The sequence below is a fragment of the Hordeum vulgare genome, chromosome 6H (assembly GCF_904849725.1).
Source record: "Hordeum vulgare subsp. vulgare chromosome 6H, MorexV3_pseudomolecules_assembly, whole genome shotgun sequence".
Classification (NCBI taxonomy): domain Eukaryota; kingdom Viridiplantae; phylum Streptophyta; class Magnoliopsida; order Poales; family Poaceae; genus Hordeum; species Hordeum vulgare.
The window spans coordinates 155,188,983-155,198,382 of record NC_058523.1 but is presented as its reverse complement, the minus strand read 5'-3'; the positions used below and the strand labels follow the sequence as shown (position 1 = coordinate 155,198,382).

The 9,400-nt window shown below is 40.1% G+C and overlaps 2 pseudogenes; both read right to left on the bottom strand.

The window, feature by feature from the left end:
* Positions 1–4,859: 4,859 nt before the first annotated feature.
* On the bottom strand, positions 4,860–6,000 carry LOC123405246 (annotated as a pseudogene).
* A 47-nt stretch (positions 6,001–6,047) lies between these two features.
* Positions 6,048–6,605, bottom strand: LOC123402180 (annotated as a pseudogene).
* Positions 6,606–9,400: the final 2,795 nt, after the last annotated feature.

Here is a 9,400-nt window from a genome sequence, read left to right as displayed (position 1 = left end):
ATGAATGGACTTAGTTGGACAATCAATCAAGGTTAATTTGTCGAGAACCAGCTCATGTTCGGAAAGTCATCTGAGCTGAAAAGATAATTTATGAGAATCAAGTGAAGATTGTGTGCATCGACACAAAGGTTGAATCGATAAGATCAAAGGAACATCACAAAAGATTTTAACAAATTTTCCTAGATATATGGATTTAACCATAATGCAAGGAAGTGAGAAAGGTAATGAACAAAATGCTATTGAGGATTCCGGAAGATCGAATAGTAATTCGAGGGACTTGTGAAATCCATGACAACTGAGGATGAAAAAATCCCCCATAAGATAATTTGTTGTGCCTTGTATAACAAGAGAAACTGGAAGGAAAATATGAATGGCATTTGTATGTAGTCATCCATACGGGTTGCCGGAGGAAGGTAAATAGCAAAAGCAATGAGCACAAGTTCTCAAGAGAAAATTGAAGAGTATCTTTGAAGCCTACTTGAGGAATCAAGCCAGCATTTGGAATTGCGGGGTTCTCCGGGAGTAATTATTTACGAGAACCTAGATTTAGAGTTAGCAAAATATTTAACCCGAAAGAGAAGAGATATCAGAACCCAAAGTATGGAAAAGGAGTAAAAGATACTAATATCACCCGACTAATATGTTGGCCCGTAAGCCACAACATCAAAGTTAGTAAGTTTTTCAAGTACTAGACTCAACTTCGGCCAAGGAGCTGGAAAGGGGGCTGCCTAGAGGCAGTCGGCTCTGGTACCAACTTGTGACGCCCTGAATTTGATCGTACTCTAATCATACACGCAAATGCGTACGACCAAGCTCAAGGACTCACACGAAGATATCACAACACAACTCTAGACACAAATAAAACATACAAGCTTCATATTACAAGCGAGGGGCCTGGAGGGATAGAATACAAAAGCTCGATAAACACACGAGTCAGCGGAAGCAACAAATATCTGAGTACACACATTAAACATGGGGTGCCTTAGAAAATGCTAGCACAAAAGATACAACGATCGAACAAGGCGAGGCCTCCTATCTGGGAGCCTCCTAACTACTCCTGGTCTTCAGGAGCCTCCACGTAACAGTAGGCACCGTCGGGGTAGTAGGCGTCGTCGGCGGGATACTCCATCTCCTGGGCTCCATCATCTGGTTGCAGCAACGGATCAAGGAGGTAAAGGGGGAGCTCCATCATCCAAAGTACTTGCAAGACTTACATCAGAACTATGCTAAGTATGCATGAGTATTAAGGAAAGGGGGTTATATGTGGACTGACTGCAGCAATGCGAGAATAGAGAGAGAAGGCCTGGTCCTAACGAAGACTAGCATCTTCAATGGTCTTGCAGCAATAACGGAGAGTACAACAAGTAGCACAAATAATAGTCATACTCTTGCAGCAATATTAATATGACGTCTCGCCCAGAGATATTTCCTGGACTACCTGCGAGGAAGCAATCCTGGATGAAACATTCTAGTTAAGTACCAGTTGTAGTTGTATAAGATTGGGGCACAACTCCAAGTTGTCCTGTAACCGTGGATATGAATATTCGTTCGAATAGATAAGTTCTTCCCTACAGGGGTGCACAACATCTTCCCCGTCACGCTTGATAATCTCTGGTCGGACACACAATATCCTGACGCACAGTGAGGCGGAGGAGGCTGGTGATGCGGCGGAGGGAGGCAGAGGAGGCCGATGGTGCGGCAGAGGGAGTCGGCAGGCGGCTGGATCCGGCCGGAGGAGGAGGGGCTCGGCCTAGGCCGGAGAGCCGACCGGTTGGGAGGGCTCACGGTGGCTGGGGTCGGGCTCGAGGGGGACGCTCTGTTGGGGGCGCTGGTGTGCTGCATGGGGGTGGGTGAACGAGGGGAAGTGGGGGTCTGGCTCGAGGGGAACGAGGGACCGAGGGGCTCGGTGGTGGGGTGGGGTGAGCGAGGGGATCCAGCCCCTCGTGGGGTTGTAGTGGGTTGCGCGGTGGCGGTTGGGAGGAGGGAAAGTGAGGGAGTGGGGGTGTGGGCTAGGGTTAGGAGTGGGTTTTTATACCCCCCACGTAGTTGGGCCGGTTTAGGAGGGCCGGTTTTTTCCCTTTTTTTCTTTTTTTTTCTTTTTGCTTTTTCTTTATTTTATTTTTTGTTTCTGTTTTAGTTTTATTATATTTTAGTGAACTTAAATACTTTCAAAAATAATTATTCCAAAAGGGTAATTTCCTATGTAATATTTGACACACACCAAACATTTTTATTTGACATTCAAAAACTTTTATCCTTTGACTTTATTTTAAATTTGAAGTTGAATGGGGTTTGAACCAACACGAGTTTAACGACAGTAATCACGGTGATGTGGCATCATTAGCATAAGATTACTGTAGCTTAATTACAGAGATAACTGTAGGAAAAGCTGAGGATGTCACAAGTATAAACAAATAGATTAACTACAATGATTCATATATTTTTCTTAACAATCCTTACTAGTTTCCTCACTTGATGTTGATTCATGAATATTCGATTTCCCCATATGCAAAAAAGGTGTAGCAACCCGATCCGTTAAGATTGGAATCTCTATGCATACCATGCTAGTCCCTAGATCGAAAATGCTAGCATCCACAACACTTGATGAAATAATACAGAGTTCAATCACAATATTTATTAAATCGTATTTATTACAATAATTTGACTGAAGGCCATCTAAATAAAATAACTGTGGAAGATTCATAGGTAAAAGAGTCCATCCAACTCCAGAGGCAAATAACTAAGTGATGAACAACAACCTATCGCACCATAATCCTCGTGAGAGGAGTCTCCAACATGAAATGTTGTAGCCGTGTATGTCAACACATGGATATGTTGGCAATGTCACCACAAAACAATGATAATAATTCTATATCTACAAGCAATTTTGGATATGGTGGAGGCTCTAAGTTTAATTTTTACACAAAGCTAATTTTTCCCTATGATAAATTAATTAAATTTATTATTACCAGTATTATGTCATTATAGATATGGTTCCTCCAACTCAATCCAAATTACCCAACGTTACTATAAAAACCCAATTCATTCATTCAATTATGAAGGTTTGGAGATCACTCAATAAAATCACCTCTAAAGGCCCAAATTGTCCATAATCGGGGACACGGCTAATCGATTAGTTTCACACTCGGCACAAGTTTGTGCACTTTTCCCAACAAGACTCGACCACCTCCATGATCGGTAGATATAGACAAGGTGTTTCAGAGAGTTTCCCTTAGCACCAGGTAGTGCCCATCCAACCATAACCCACTACCTCTCGTAGCACTACCTAGTAAGATTCACTACAATGATCAACAAAGCTAGAGCCCATAATGGCATATAAATGCACAGAGAAGCTTCTAATCATGAATTGTTGTACGATCCCTTTCACTCGGGGTGGATTTCCATAAAGAGTAATCAATTGCACTACAAGAAATATGCCAATTTGCGACCCTCCATATTGGTCGCTGAAAGGTCATTGTTTTTCATTTTTGACCTATTTGTGACCAATAAAAATTGGTCAAAATCTGGTCCCCTTTAATTATACTTAATGACCTTTCTTATAAAATGGTTGTAGCCGGTTACGGACATAATAAAAGCTCATGGTTTCTACGACCAATTGTTTTGGTCACTAACAATCTACACACACCATGTCAAATCCAATGTGACAAGCTGACATGAAAAAATTGGGACCAAATGAATAGGTCATAGCCTAGAATCACCTCGATCCACGAGCCATCTAAACGGGTCGAGCCCAATAATTCAGCACATTTAATATATATTATCCCTGTTAATTTTTATTAGTTACATGGGCCAAACACATATATTTCTGGATCGTATAGACTTTTTGTTATATATTATGTTATTTTCTTTTTTTTTTGGGCGGCTCCCAATTGTCATAATTTAGTGGGTCCCAATTGTAAGAATACGTTGGGTCCTAATTGTCAGAATTAGGTGGGTCCTAATTGTCATAATTTCCTGGGTTGGGTTTTAATTGTCACATACCATTTATTTTGTGCTTTCGAAGTTGGAAGAAAAAGATAAAACAAGTGGGATTCTACAAATAATAACATAGAACATTCAAAACAGCTTAAACACATTAATTACATTGTTCACATCACATACAACATAACTATAAGATATCATAATATAACAACTACACCCCGCCGAGTGAGGCTTCACGCTTCAAAAAAATCTTCATCATGTAGTTCTTGTAACATTTGGTTATGTTTGTCATGTCGACGAAGGCAATATCTGCGAACAATTAAACAAAATAGTAAAGAACATATATAAGTGTAAACCATGAAGCAAGTAAACCCTATCACTACACAAGAAAATTGACTGATAAACATGTAGTAATACTCATATGGAATGATAAAAATGAGTCAATTACAAGATTGTATATCATTCTACGATGCAAGTGGTAAGAGGGTCCTAGCAAGGCATCAAAACTTTTATGGATGGCTACACAGAAATGTGTAGGTTTGGTTGAGGGAAGACCAGCCACAACCGAAAGGGTACTTCACCATGATATACTCAAATACATAATCAAGCACCTACTTTGTATAAAATAAAGTAGTATCACCTACTTTGTATTGACCAGGAAATTAATTCACAGTTGATACAACAAAACAAAATCACAAGCACTCTTGATAGTAGCACGTGCACCTAACCATGTGACAAAACATAGCACTCCATTTCAAGGTTTCCATAGACTGAAAAGCTATTTTTACGTGTAAATACCAAGTTTCTAAACCAAAAATAGGATCCACACAACATTCATAGTTGGATTCACAGAAATAGAAGGTCTACCTAGAGAGGAGTAAGTTTCTTGTTTACCACGAGTAGAGTTGAAAGATAGCCTACAACCTCCTTCCCCTCCTCCCCCCTTTCCGGCGGGTGTTGTCAAAGGGAACTGGAGTCACATACTCTGCAGCAGAAGATACAACATTATGGTTATGCATATACAGAGCAATAATAACATGTGGACAAATGTCCTTCCACATTACAAGAATCATTGGATACCAATGCCCATGATTTTCGTTCCATAACGAGCAAGAGCCCTGAGAACAGACTGAGCTCCAGGCCCGGGTGTCTTGGTCTTGTTGCCTCCAGTGGCACGGAGCTTAATGTGAAGTGTGGTGGTACCAAGGTCCTAGAAGAACAAAAACAACTATGAGTCAACATCTCACAGCACGATGCAAGACTACATCCTAGTCAAGTACCAGCCTTCAATCATAGCTTGGCAAACATCAGTTTAATGAGAAGATGACAGTTGATAAAAGGAATAGATGAAATAAAAACCATGATATTTCAAAATACTTATGTTGCAATGGGTAGCAACATCCTGAGATGCAAGCATAGCAACATAGGGTTAGTATTCATCACGATGAGCCTTGACCTTCATGCCACCTGGATGGTTTACAGGAATAACAGTGCATATATTAGGTACCATCCGTGAAAGTTTCAGTGCAAGTAAAGGCATAGGCAAAGACATATACCAGTGATCTGCACCATGGTTTCCCTCCCAGACAAGTGATTCACATGTTGCATAACGAATCTCTTTCCTGTTAAGCATTAAGCACAGTTAACTATGAAAACAGAAGGAAAATTGCATATTAGCTATTTGAGAAATGAAGTGCTACAGTCAATAGCAGCAGTATGATGCACCATTCAAAATGAACAAATCATATAGTCATAGCATGTGAGGGGAATGTCAAGAATATTAAACAACACCAACCTAAGTTCACAACAACAACTACAACATTTTTGTCCAAGAAAGATAGCAACAAGGTTTAATTAACTCAATAAAATTTAGTATTGGCACTAATGCCTTATGATCGTAGCATAATTGGAGAATATAATGTGAAGTTTAAAACATCACCAAACTAAACTACCAGTAGCTAGGAGTACTTCTTGTGACTAATAGATGACACATGGATGGTAGAGGCAGGGAGACTGACTCTTCATACCCATCTCCATCTGCATCTCCATCAAGTCCATTGGAGGAATTGGAGCAAGAAGAGCAAACAGGAACATAGGATGGCCAGCTACTCGATCTTCTTGATGAGGGAGAGGTTGTTGAGAATTTTGTCAACCCATTATCACCGTCGAACCTATCGTCGGGGATGAGGTAGGGTACGAGCGCCTTGGCCTCGTCGGTGATGTCGGGGCAGTGGTTCCTAGGGTGTAGAACTCCAACTGGACGAGGCTGTAGAGGGAGAGTGCCTCGCTGACCTAATGGACCGCGTGGGGTTCTTGTAGCAGCTGAAGCACTTGACGTAGGCCTGTGACTTCTCAGACACGTGCGAGACCTGGTCAGCGCTACCATCCCACATGTACTGCAGGTTCTCCCACTTGTGCACCTGGATTATCGCCACCTCACATTTCATCAGTCACTTACCCTTGAGAAACTCTGCAGGAAAACAAAGAAGAGGAAGAGCGGATCTGTCATCTGGAGGTCCGGATTTCGTGGGGAGAAAATTGTAGGTGGGGTGGGGATGGGTGAGCGGTGGGGCATGAGGGGAGGGGAGGAGGACTATGGGGTGGATGGGCGGACCTTCACCGATCTTGAGCCTGGCGGCGTTCTCCTCCTCTTCGTCGTACATGGCTGCTGGCGCTGGGTTTGATCTTCCATGATAGCTACTACTGCGGAAAATTGTTTGGAGCGCGGGATCTCCATATAGATCAAGAGAGGAGAGGGACTGAGGGAGTAGGCGGCAACGGAAGGAAGGGAGTCGAGGGAGGAGTGTGTGTTGCGCACTCCGTTTAGGTTTATGTATATGAGACATGATTGAGAGACATTACATCAACATGTCATGGACGGTTCAAATCGGCAACACCAGAGTGATCGAGCGAAGATTCATTCTGCTTTCCCATTGGTTCGAGACATATGTCACAAAAAATAGGTTTTTAGTGTGCAAAATGGACGGGGTTGGTGAAGCAGCTACCAAGAATATTTCTCCAAATGACACCACTAAATATTTTCGGAAACTAGGTCACATATAGGAAAACGATGCGAAGGTTCTCAATTTTTTCAATTTGTTTTAAATTAGAAAAAAATCAAAAAAATGGAAAACCTTCATATTGTGTCATTATATATGACGAAGTTACCAGGAAAAATAATAAGCTTGTAATACGGCAAATATTTTTAGAAAAGTGCTCACAAAAATTAGCTACCATGTGTAAAGATTCATGGATTTCAAGCAAAATGATCAATCCTATGGCCACATTCATGGCATATTTTGTTCAAATGATCTAATATTGTGCGCGAGGGTGCATATTGGAATGGAAAACAATGTTGCTAAAGGGAGTTTTCATTTTCTTTAGACAAAAAATTCCTTTTCCATTCTTCTATGGCCCAAATTGTGTTTTGTTGTGAAGGACCTACCATATATTTGTTGCAAAAATGACCCAAATAATTTTTCTAAAATAATAGTTCATATTTAATGTCCAATTGACCAAATGGGTGGGTGTTAAAATATTTTATGCACCTCCTATAAAAACGACAAATTTGTACCAATTCAGTTGGAAGCGGGTCAAATTTGAACATCAACTGCCATACCGTTTGCTCTATATTTTTCCAAAAAAAATTCTAGGTACATAAGTATCTATTTAGCAGCTGGTATGCTAGTTTACGCATAGTGGAGTTTGGGCCCTCGGCCACCATTCCAACCTCGACGTCTCAGCACCTAGAATTTTTTTTGGGAGGCCTAGGCATGTTTGGTTGATTTGGCACTCCTACAGTAGGTGTTTGGAAGAATAATACAATAGAAGAATCTAACGACGAGAGTGAACTAAGATCAAACATGAATTAGCCACGAAGTGTTTGATTAGCGGTTGGGGAAATGCACATGGACAATGGGCTTGAGTTTTGGCTAATGATGATCATCTATTAAGTACACTGTATTAGTAGATTTGCATCTCAAATGGAGGATCCTAGGTGGCACTTGCTTTCCTAAGTACAACACTGGAAAAAAAATATGGATGTTGAAGCTGGGCTCTAAATGTATGAATGTATTGAGCTTAAGTTCGGTAGCGGATGGTCATTTGTTCATAGGAAAGCACTGTAAAAATTTGATACCATTTGGACATGCCAAAGTGGTTCTTTCTTCACAATGCTCTTCTCTAGGCACAAACTTAGGAAAATTACTGAGAGAAATTGGCTAAATGATATGATCTCAAATTTGGTGGAGGGAAGTTATCTAGGTAGGACACTGCCTTGGTAAAGTTTCAACAATAAATAAGCAATATAAAATATAGTTCCATCACAAAATAAAAATATTACGGGAACAAAAGATTGGCTGATGAGCTCACATGGATTGGTGGATAGAGCTCAAATTTTGTGGAGAGTATTGATTTGAGCATATGAAAGATTTGCAAAAATCTTAGATCATTTGAATAATCTTAGTTAGTAGTTCCCTCACAAAGCTTCTCTCTAGATATAAACTTTGGAAATTTGCTGAGTAAGATTTATAGGCAAATGGAGCTAAATATTGGCATGTGGCAATGATTTGGATATAGAAGAGAGCCCAAGTACTTTTAGCGCAATAGGTGGGGTCTAGATAGCACTTGCTTTGCAATGTGCCAATTTAACCAGAAAATAGAAGTTGAAGCTTGACTTGTATAGATGATTGGATTGAGTTGCAATGTGGAAGAGAATGATCATTTGGTCATATGAAATCACCGTAAAAATTGCATACCGTATCCATAAATAAAATTGGTACTTCCTTCATATTGCTCTCCACTAAACAGAAAATTGGAAACAATATTGAGGGAAATTGGAAAAATTAAATGAGATAAAATTTGGTGGAGGGAGGTTATATGGGAAGTATCATATCCTGGTAAATTTACAGAAATTATAAAGCAATATAACATATAGTGGCTTCACAACCTAAAAATATTACCAGAAACAAAGATTGGATGGTGAGCTCACATGGACTGTTAGATGGGGCTCAAATTTTCTAGAGAGCTGTTATTTAGGTACATCGAATATGTGGAAAAAATGAAACTCATTAGGACATGCCTAGCTAGTAATTACTTTACAAAGCTCCTAGCTCAACATAAACTTTGGAAATTTGCTGAGGAAGTTTTACTAGGCAAATGGAGCTGAATTTTCTCATGAGGAAATGATTTGTATATGAAAGAGTGCCCAAACGTTTTGAGGGCAATAAAAAATATAAATAACACTTCCTTCACAAAGAGTTGTTCCAAATAGAATAGGAAAATGAATATTAATGATTTATTTTTGAATTAGGCAGGGAAGGGTTTTGATAGATTTGAGTAATATATGATGCAAAGAATTTATTAGAATTTTGTGGGAATTTTGGGAACGACCAAAATGTAGGCTGCTTCACAACCTAGAGCAAAACTTAACACATGGACATGACACATAGGCAAAACT